General features: G+C 47.3%; 1 pseudogene across 1 annotated transcript; it reads right to left on the reverse strand.

The window, feature by feature from the left end:
- Nucleotides 1-67: 67 nt before the first annotated feature.
- On the reverse strand, nt 68-8687 carry LOC101722952 (heterogeneous nuclear ribonucleoprotein A3 pseudogene; annotated as a pseudogene). The gene has a single exon (XR_015445465.1). The product of XR_015445465.1 is annotated as a heterogeneous nuclear ribonucleoprotein A3 pseudogene (transcript).
- Nucleotides 8688-8742: the final 55 nt, after the last annotated feature.

Genomic DNA, 8742 nt, shown 5'->3' on the forward strand with positions numbered 1-8742 from the left:
CACCTTCAAAACTGCATTTTGTTAAAGTTTCTATACTAAAGTGTAGAAAAACTGAACTACACAAATATTGAAAAGTTAAAAATTCCTTAATTTTTTATTCCTGGTACCACTACTACAATTTACAGGGCAATATACCTGATGTAATGAAAAGAAAAAGAAAAAGACAAAGCTACAACAGATAAAAGACCTCAGGAATGTACATCTAATTGACACTACATTGCATTAATCAATAGCTGCACTTTTTGTAAACTGTGGCTATGACAGTCCTGAACCAGAAGGGTTTCCAGTTTAAGCTGCAGTATCTTTTCTGACTATGGATCATCGTTCCTTCTGTGGCAGATTTTTACAGTTCCGCTAATGCATTTGGGACGACTGTCTCAGAGTAACCTGCAGATTTCCTGACAACTCCTCGATCTCCTGCTAAGAACTGTAGCCCCTTTCGGTTGTTTTTAAAACCTTCTGCTACCATATCCACCACTTCTACCACCAGATCCATAACCACCACCATAAGGACTACCAGAGCTTCTTCCACCAAAACTGCCCCCTTCGTGGGTCTGTAATTTGATTGCTGTTGACCACTATAATTTCCAAAGTCATTATAGTTTCCACCACCACCATAGTTACCACCACCAAAATTTCCTCCTTCATTGTAACCATCATCTCCTCCTCCTCCACCATATCTACCACCCTGATTTCCATATCCTGGTCCACCACCACCGTAGCCTCCTCTACTGCTATAACCAGGACCACTGCCACAGTTCCCACCATCACCTCCAAATCCATTATATTCACCATCACCTCCGTAACTACCTCTGTTGCCACCACCTCCACCTCCACAGCCTCCTCTTCCACCAAAGTTTCCACCATGGCCAAATTCCCTCCACCACCTCCAAAGTTTCCTCCACGACCCATAAAGTTGCCAGATCCACCTCCACGACCTCTTTGTGATCCAGCAGACTGCATCTCTTGTTTAAAAGGGGCCTTTTTCACTTCACAATTATGCCCGTTAATAGTGTGGTATTTCTGAACAACAATTTTATCAATTGTGTCATGATCATCAAAAGTTACAAAAGCAAATCCTCTCTTTTTCCCACTCTGCCTGTCTTCCATAACTTCTATGGTTTCAATCTTGCCATACTTTTCAAAGTAGTCTCTCAAATTACATTCTTTTGTATCTTCTTTAATACTGCCAACAAAGATTTTCTTCACTATTAGATGGGCACCAGGCTTTACTGAATCCTCTCTAGAAACAGCTCTCTTTGGTTCCACTACACGCCCATCAACTTTGTGTGGTCGAGCACACATTGCTACATCCACCTCTTCAACACAAGAGTAAGTCACAAAACCAAAGCCCCTGGAGCGTTTTGTTTGGGGATCTCTCATTACCACAAAATCTGTGAGTGTGCCCCATTTCTCAAAATGTTCTTTTAAGCTATCATCTGTAGTTTCGAAGCTCAGATCACCAATAAACAGCTTCCTCAACTGCTCTGGTTCCTCTGGATCATGGCCCTCCTCCCCCCGGCAGTGGAGGCCGCGATGGCCAGAGTCCGTCGGGCTGGGGGTGACCGGGCAGCAGCTTTACCTCCATTTTGAGGCCAGACTCGCCTCTTCCAACTCAAGTTCAATATGGGACTGAGAGGAAGAGGCCTCTCCAATAAAAACTTAACAAATAAAAAAGCTTGGGGATGTAGCTCAGAGGTCCAGTGACCCTGGTTCTACCCTAGTACTGGGCCAGGGGGAAGGTTGAGGGGGTCGAGAGCACTGTGTTGAAAGGAGATGTAGTAGTCACAAAACCGATGTGTGGAGGACCCCCTCAGGTGCACAGGTAGCTGAGTGGTAGTTACACAGGCACCAACCCTTCCACCTTCTGGCCAGGGAGCACCGTGCATCCCTGCCAGGACATTGGGGTGCAGTTCAGGCTGCATCCTGGTTGGCTGGCCTTGGCAAGTCGCTTCCTCTGCTAAGATCTCAGCTACCATACCTTTGAAAAGACCAATTCTTTGAGGCACACATCCAGGATCAAGCACCTGCTAGACCTGTTCCTCATATTCCCTTGTTCAGTGAACCATGGTACTTTTTCCCTCTTGACTTCCAGACTACTGAGGATGACCAAGGTGTTCAGTCTCCTGGTGCCTCGCTTCTGTCCCCTCTGCCATTCACTCCTATGGCCTAGTCCTTTTCATCACCCACAGCAGCTCTGCAAAATCTTAAAGCTAACTATCTCACTGAATCAGCTTTGCATTACTGAAACAGAATACTTGAGGCTACTTTATAAAGACAAGGTTTATTCTGGCTTATGGTTCTGGAGGAAGAGGTCTGAACAGCATGGCCCAGGCTCTGGAGAGGACCCCTGGGCTGCATCGGGTCATGGTAGGTGCAGGTGACATTTTTGTGTGGTCTCTCCCTCTCCTTATGAAGCCAACAGGATTTAATCACAGGGGAACCACCCTAATGACCTTATCTGGCTGCTCCCCAAAGGCCCCACCTCTAATATTATTAACACAAGACTTTGGAGATTACACTCCTGCATGAATTTGGGAGGGACAGACTGTAACACCCACCTTCTCACCTTTCCACTCACTCCACAGCCCACCCTTCCTCTTGACCTTCCCGAGACCCATCTTTCTCCCTTCCAGCCACCCTTCTGCCTCTCATCTTTAACCTGTTCCCACACCATGGCAAATTCTCAACAGAGCTGTCATTGCTTCACCTCCTCCTCAGCTCTCTGCAGCCCACTGACATTGTGTCACTGAACCCGAGGCTCTTTCAGCCATCAGCCCACCTGTTCTTGGGGACCTCTCTTTTCAGGAAATGCCTTGGTGACTCTGTCTGGCTCTTTCTTGCTGCCACAGTCAGTCCCCTAGATGTTCCTCAGCTTCTGAGTCCCCTCTTTGCTACATTCCTCCCTAGCTTGTTTCTTCTGCTCCACTGCTTCAAGGACCATGTGCAGCCCAAGGATTCCCAAGTGTCATCTTGAACCTGGATCTCTCGTCCAGACCTGGGCTACATCTCTGCCAAGGTTCCAAGGGCCCCTGACCTCACCGTGCCCCACCTGAACTTACCACCTCGCCCTCACACACCTGCTCCACCTCCAGGCCACCTGTCTCAGGGAATGTTCCTTCATCCACCCAGGTGGTGACATGATCAGTCTGGTATCATCCTAGACTCCTCTGCTCATTCAGTCCTGGGGGTTCTCCTGCCAGAAGGTTTCTGGACTCTTCCTCCCATGCCTCTATTCAGGCCATTGTCACCTCTGGCTGCACTACTGCCTGCCCTTCCCACTTGTCCCCTTCCAGTGTGTTCTCTGCACCCAGAGTGAGGGCTGTGCACGGCAGCACCCTGCACTGCTCTGGTCAGAGCAGAGCTCCTAGAAGGTGGGCTTCCGGTGCTCCGCTCAGGACACTTCCTGTGCACGTCAGACACCTGTTCTGGAGTCCCTGGGGTCGAGCCCTTGGCAGGTGTTCCATAAACATCTGCTACACTCCACGGAACAGCAAAGCTGCCAACAGCCCCTCTGGACTTGCTCCAAGTTAATCTCTAAGAGTGTGCTCCTTATGGAGATACATGTTAATATATGCTAATTGTAGCTCACTTTCATCAAACCTGCCAAAGAGTAAACATAAATTAACTTCAAAGGAAAGAAAGGAAAAATGTGTTTGTTTCCACAGTTTTTCTTTCATGCAGTGTTAGGGACTGGGATTAAGTGATATTCCTAAATCCAAGTCAATAGAACATCACTTCTCTAACTCAATATAACAATTTATTTCCAAGATATATGATATAATGGTGCACGCCTATAATCTCAGCACTCTGGAGGCTGAAGCAGGACTGTAAGTTTGAGCCCACCCTGGGCAATTTGCCAGCTTAGTAAGATCTTGTGTCAAAATAAAAAAGGGATGCCGGGCATGATGGTGCATGCCTGTAATCCCAGCATTCAGGAGGCTGACACAGGCAGATTGACACATAGTGAGTTCAAGGCCAGCATGAACTCCACAGCAAGACCCTGTCTCAAAAAAACAAAACAAACAAAACAAAACAAAACAAAATAAAAAAGGGCCCAATCAAAATCCCAACAGAATATCTCACAGAATTAGAAAAATCAATCCTAAAATTCATTTGGAACCAGAAGAGACCTAGATTAGCAAAGGCAATTCTGGGCAACAAAGGCAAGGCCGGGAGTATCACAATCCCTGACCTGAAATTATACTACAGAGCTACTGTGATAAAAACAGTATGGTACTGGCAAAAGAACAGACCTGAGGACCAATGGAACAGGCTGGAAGATGCAGGAACAACTCCAAACACACTCAGCCACCTTACCTTTGACAAAGAAGCCTCTTTAATAAACGGTGCTGGAAAAACTGGCTTTCCACATGCTGAAGACTGAAACTAGACCATATCTTTCACCACACACTAACCTAAAATTGAAATGGATGAAAGATCTAAATATTAAAACAGAAACACTAAATCTGCTGGAAGAGAGAATAGGTAGAACAGTTGAGGACACAGGAGTAGGCAAAGACTTCATGAACAAAACCCAGACCACACAGAAAATACTACAAAGAACAACAACTGGGACCTCATCTTACTAAGAAGCTTTTGCACAGCCAAGAGAAGCCACCAACAGAATGAAAAGACAACCCAGAGTAGGAAAAATTTTTTGCCAGCTCTTCCGATAAAGGACTATTATCTAGAATATATAAAGAACTCAAAACATCAGATACCCCCCCAAATTTAAAGACCCAATACAAAAATGGGCACCAAGGGCTGGGGGTTTGCCTCAGTGTTCCACCGCCTGCCTTGCAAGCACAGGGTCCTGAGTTTGATCCCTAGTACCTAAAAAACCAACCAACCAACCAACCAAACAGAAAATGAGCACCTGAAATAAAGAGTCACTTCTCAGATATAGAATTAGAAACGGCAACTAAATATATGAAAAAATGTTTAAACATCACTGGTCATTCAAGAGATGCAAATTAAAACAATGCTGAGATTCCACCTCTTCCCCCAAAGAGTGGCTGCTATCAAGAAATCAACCAATAACAAATGCCAGAGGGGCTGTGGGGAAAAAGGAACCCTTCTCCACTGCTGGTGGGAGTGTAGACTGTGCAACCACTGTGGAAATCAGTGTGGAGATTCCTCAAAGAACTAAAACTAGAGGCTCCACTTGACCTAGCTATTTCCCTTCTTGGTATCTTCCTGAAAGAATTAAAAGCATCTCAACTGGAGACTGGATAAAGAAGATGTGGTTTTTCTGTAAAATGGAGAACTACTCAGCCATAAAGAATGAGAAAGTAAAAAAAGAGAAATTAGAGACATTTATAGCTAAATGGATGCACATTGAGGCCATACTCTTAAGTGAAATAAATAGGACACACATGTGTAAATACCGAATAGTTTCTCTGGGGTGAAAAACTAAAAGTGTAAATAAGGTTCAAAATGTATAATTGATAATGTGAAATAGGAAGAAAAGGTTTAAAGGAGTAGGGGACATGGGAGGGGTAGGGGAAAGGAAAGGAGGGAAAAGAAAAAATATGAGAAAAGGAAAAATGGAAACAAAGTCTTTGTAAATAGGGAAGGGTGGAGGGGGTGGAGGGGGTGAAGGGAGGGCAGGGGAATGGGGAAAAAATAAGAACCAAGATACATCATGTAAAGGTACAAGATCCCAATGACGAATGTAACTGTATTGTCTACCTAAAATGTACCAACAAACTTAATGAAAAACAAAAAGAATTAAAAGCATCATACCATAGCAATAAATGCACACCCATGTTTATAGCAGCACAGTTTGTAACAGCTAAATCTTGGAAACAGCCCAGATGCCCATCAGCTGACAAGCTGATAAAGAAGATGTGTTTTTTTGTTGGATTTTTTGGTACCGGAGATCGAACTCGGGACCTTGTGCTTGTGAGGCAGGCAGCGGAACCACTGAGCTAAATCCCCGGCTGCAGCTCATATTTTATTACAAGTCAGGGAAGCCACTGGGGACTTTACACTGGCAGTCACAAGATCTGGTTTCCATTTGTAAAGTGTTCCCCTGGCTGCTGCATGGAGGATGGGGTAAGAGCAGAGGTGGCATTAACTACCGGGCTACAGAAGCCAGTGGTGTGGACTAGGGAGATGGGGCAGACACCTCAAGAACAAGAAGGTCCAGGCCTTGGTTAATGGAGGACTGAGGGGAGGGGGAGGAAAAACAGGAATCAAGGGTGACAAGCAGTTACTGAGGTAGAAAGATGGAGGGGGAAATGCTGGGGCTCAAATTCCCCTTTCTCTTACACTAAGTTCAAGGTGCTGTCAGACACCCAAGGTTGTCAAGCAGGTGACAGAACCCAGGCATGCAGGGCTCCAGGGGAGACATAGTCCCAGACAAACACAGAAGGTACCTGGGAGGACAGCACTGAAGCCAGAAAGGATCTCCCAGGCCTGCTGTGAACAGAGGACAGTGTGCTGACCACTCCCACACTTAAGGGAGGGCAGGAAGGGGCAGGAAGGGATGTTGGGGGTGTTAAGTGGGAAAGGCTGTCCACCATGCCACCGAGGGCTGATTTGGTGAGGGAGAACTCAGTGGGCAATGGCTCAGGGAGAGGTGGAAGTAAATAGGACCCTGGGATGGCCTGGGCGGGAGGACGAGAGGGCCCTTGTTTACTATCATAACAGCGGACTCCCAGGCTTGTCTGTTGGCCTATGGGGAGGTGGAGGAGCCAGACCTTCAGGGGACCTGTGGGGTCTGCACCATACAAGGGTGGAGACAGAGGCGCCCAGGTGCTGTGGGCTGGTATACAGCGTGGGGGCAGGCCCAAGGGCTCTCTGCTTTCTCCAGGCTCTGCAGTGGTGAGGGCCACAGGAGGGAGCGGTGGAGGTCTGAGGGGAGGGGAAAGCAGAAGTCTGAGGACAAGCGACCAGGGCTGGGTTGCAGTGTGACATCTGTGGGCCCTCATTCAACACAGGACTGAGCGGAACAGCTGCCGGCTTCTCCCAGTGAGAAGAGGGGCTGGGTTCAGTTCCCTGCTTTGGGAAATGCCTCTCTGTGCTCCCAGGCTGTTCACCTCACTCCAACAGCCCAAACTCATTATCCACAGTAGCTCTGTTCTGTGAAGCCACCAGACACGACGTCAGCTAGTCCTGAACCCCTGCTCCTCAGGGAACAACTAACTGGGCTCCTGCGAGCCTCTGACCACATTTCCAAAGCTGATCTGTGCATCACCTTGTCTAGTGTGTTTGTTTGAAGGCACCTTAGGCACTTCCTACTGCTGACTCATTAACCCCGGGCTCACAGCCAAGAGCACTGTAATGCAGGTTTTCTCCACAAGGCGCACCACAGCCTTCCCCCACTCAGAAACACTCGACAGCACTTCAGCACTATGCCTGTGCGACATTAACAATCTCCAAGACAAAGCAAAAAAAATGCAGAAAATCTGCCACTAAACACACCTCGAGGACACTGTGTAGGATGAGCTGATATAAGCCAGCCTTGCCTTATTTGACCTCAGGTGGGGACACACGCCATGGTCAGGCAGCTCAAACTTCCACCAGTGTGTCTGCAATGACTATGAAAGCAAGGTGAGTATGGATTGTGGGGTTACAAATTAATTTAATGAACAAATTCACAAATATGGGATCCATGAATAGAGAATCAACTACACACTTTATGATATACTGCGCTGTACTATTAGTCACGCACACAGGCACCTGTGTTCATGCCAGCTCACATGTCCCCACCCTGCCAGTTTGAACCACCAGTGGTACACGCGTGTGTCCCATCGGGCAGCTGGTACCACTGCTGGTAAAAACGGATCTAATCATGTTTATTGGTGTTTTTACTAATAAAATGAAAAGCCACCCGAAGGGACAGTCATGCATATACCACTGTTGTGAACCTGTGAAAGGAGGGTTCTGCAGCCCACAGACCTGGCAGGTACCCCAGGTAGCCCTCCCTGCCACGCTTCTCCCCAGGACAGCACATCCATATGACAGACTCTAGTCATTCTGGTTGGGTTCAAATCCAAGCTTTGGCACTTACTTGCTGGTGGATGAATCTTGTAGTAAAAAATATGAACAGCTTGGCCTGACACGGGGTGCTATATAAAGTGCTTGATACATATGTTAGCGATGAGGGAACAGAGGCCTACCTTGTTGGTGAATCAGAATCCTTACACAGAAGTTTTCTCCCCTCCAGGCACTAACTAGGCTGACCCGCTTAACTTCTGAGATCAGGTAAGACAGCGTGTTCAGGACCGATGGCTGCACACTCCTGAGGTTTTATGACAGGAGAGTATGTTACATGCATTCCTGAGTTCTGTCCCAGACTAGTCTCCACCCACAAGCCATCAACAAGACCATGATTTCATGATTCTCCCCTAATTATAGTTTCTTTTTGGGGGTGCACTCAATCTTACCTACTCCCTTCTTTATGATGACATCTAACTATCTTCTATTCCCAAATAATACCCTGGAGATGGAGCATCATTAAACTGTGGGAAGTACCGATGATCCCTAACAATGGCCAGAAACTGCCGCAGCACATTTTCTGCCTAACCTCAACAGCTACTCGCCCGGCCACTCACCACACATCTGCTGAATGTGCCTCTCACTCAGGCAGCCAGGTGACCTGGAGGAGGCAGGAAGGGACTTGCCCCAGTCACTTACAAGAGGCCAAGCCAGGACTCAAACCCAGGCCTCTGGGTACCCAAGTGGGTACCCTCAGTGGCCTCTGGGTGAGAGGAGGCTGACAAGGTCCTGGCT

Source organism: Heterocephalus glaber, unplaced genomic scaffold, assembly GCF_053883595.1.
Source record: "Heterocephalus glaber isolate CG9 unplaced genomic scaffold, H.glaber_assembly_v1.0 deba00001610, whole genome shotgun sequence".
Classification (NCBI taxonomy): Eukaryota; Metazoa; Chordata; class Mammalia; order Rodentia; family Bathyergidae; genus Heterocephalus; species Heterocephalus glaber.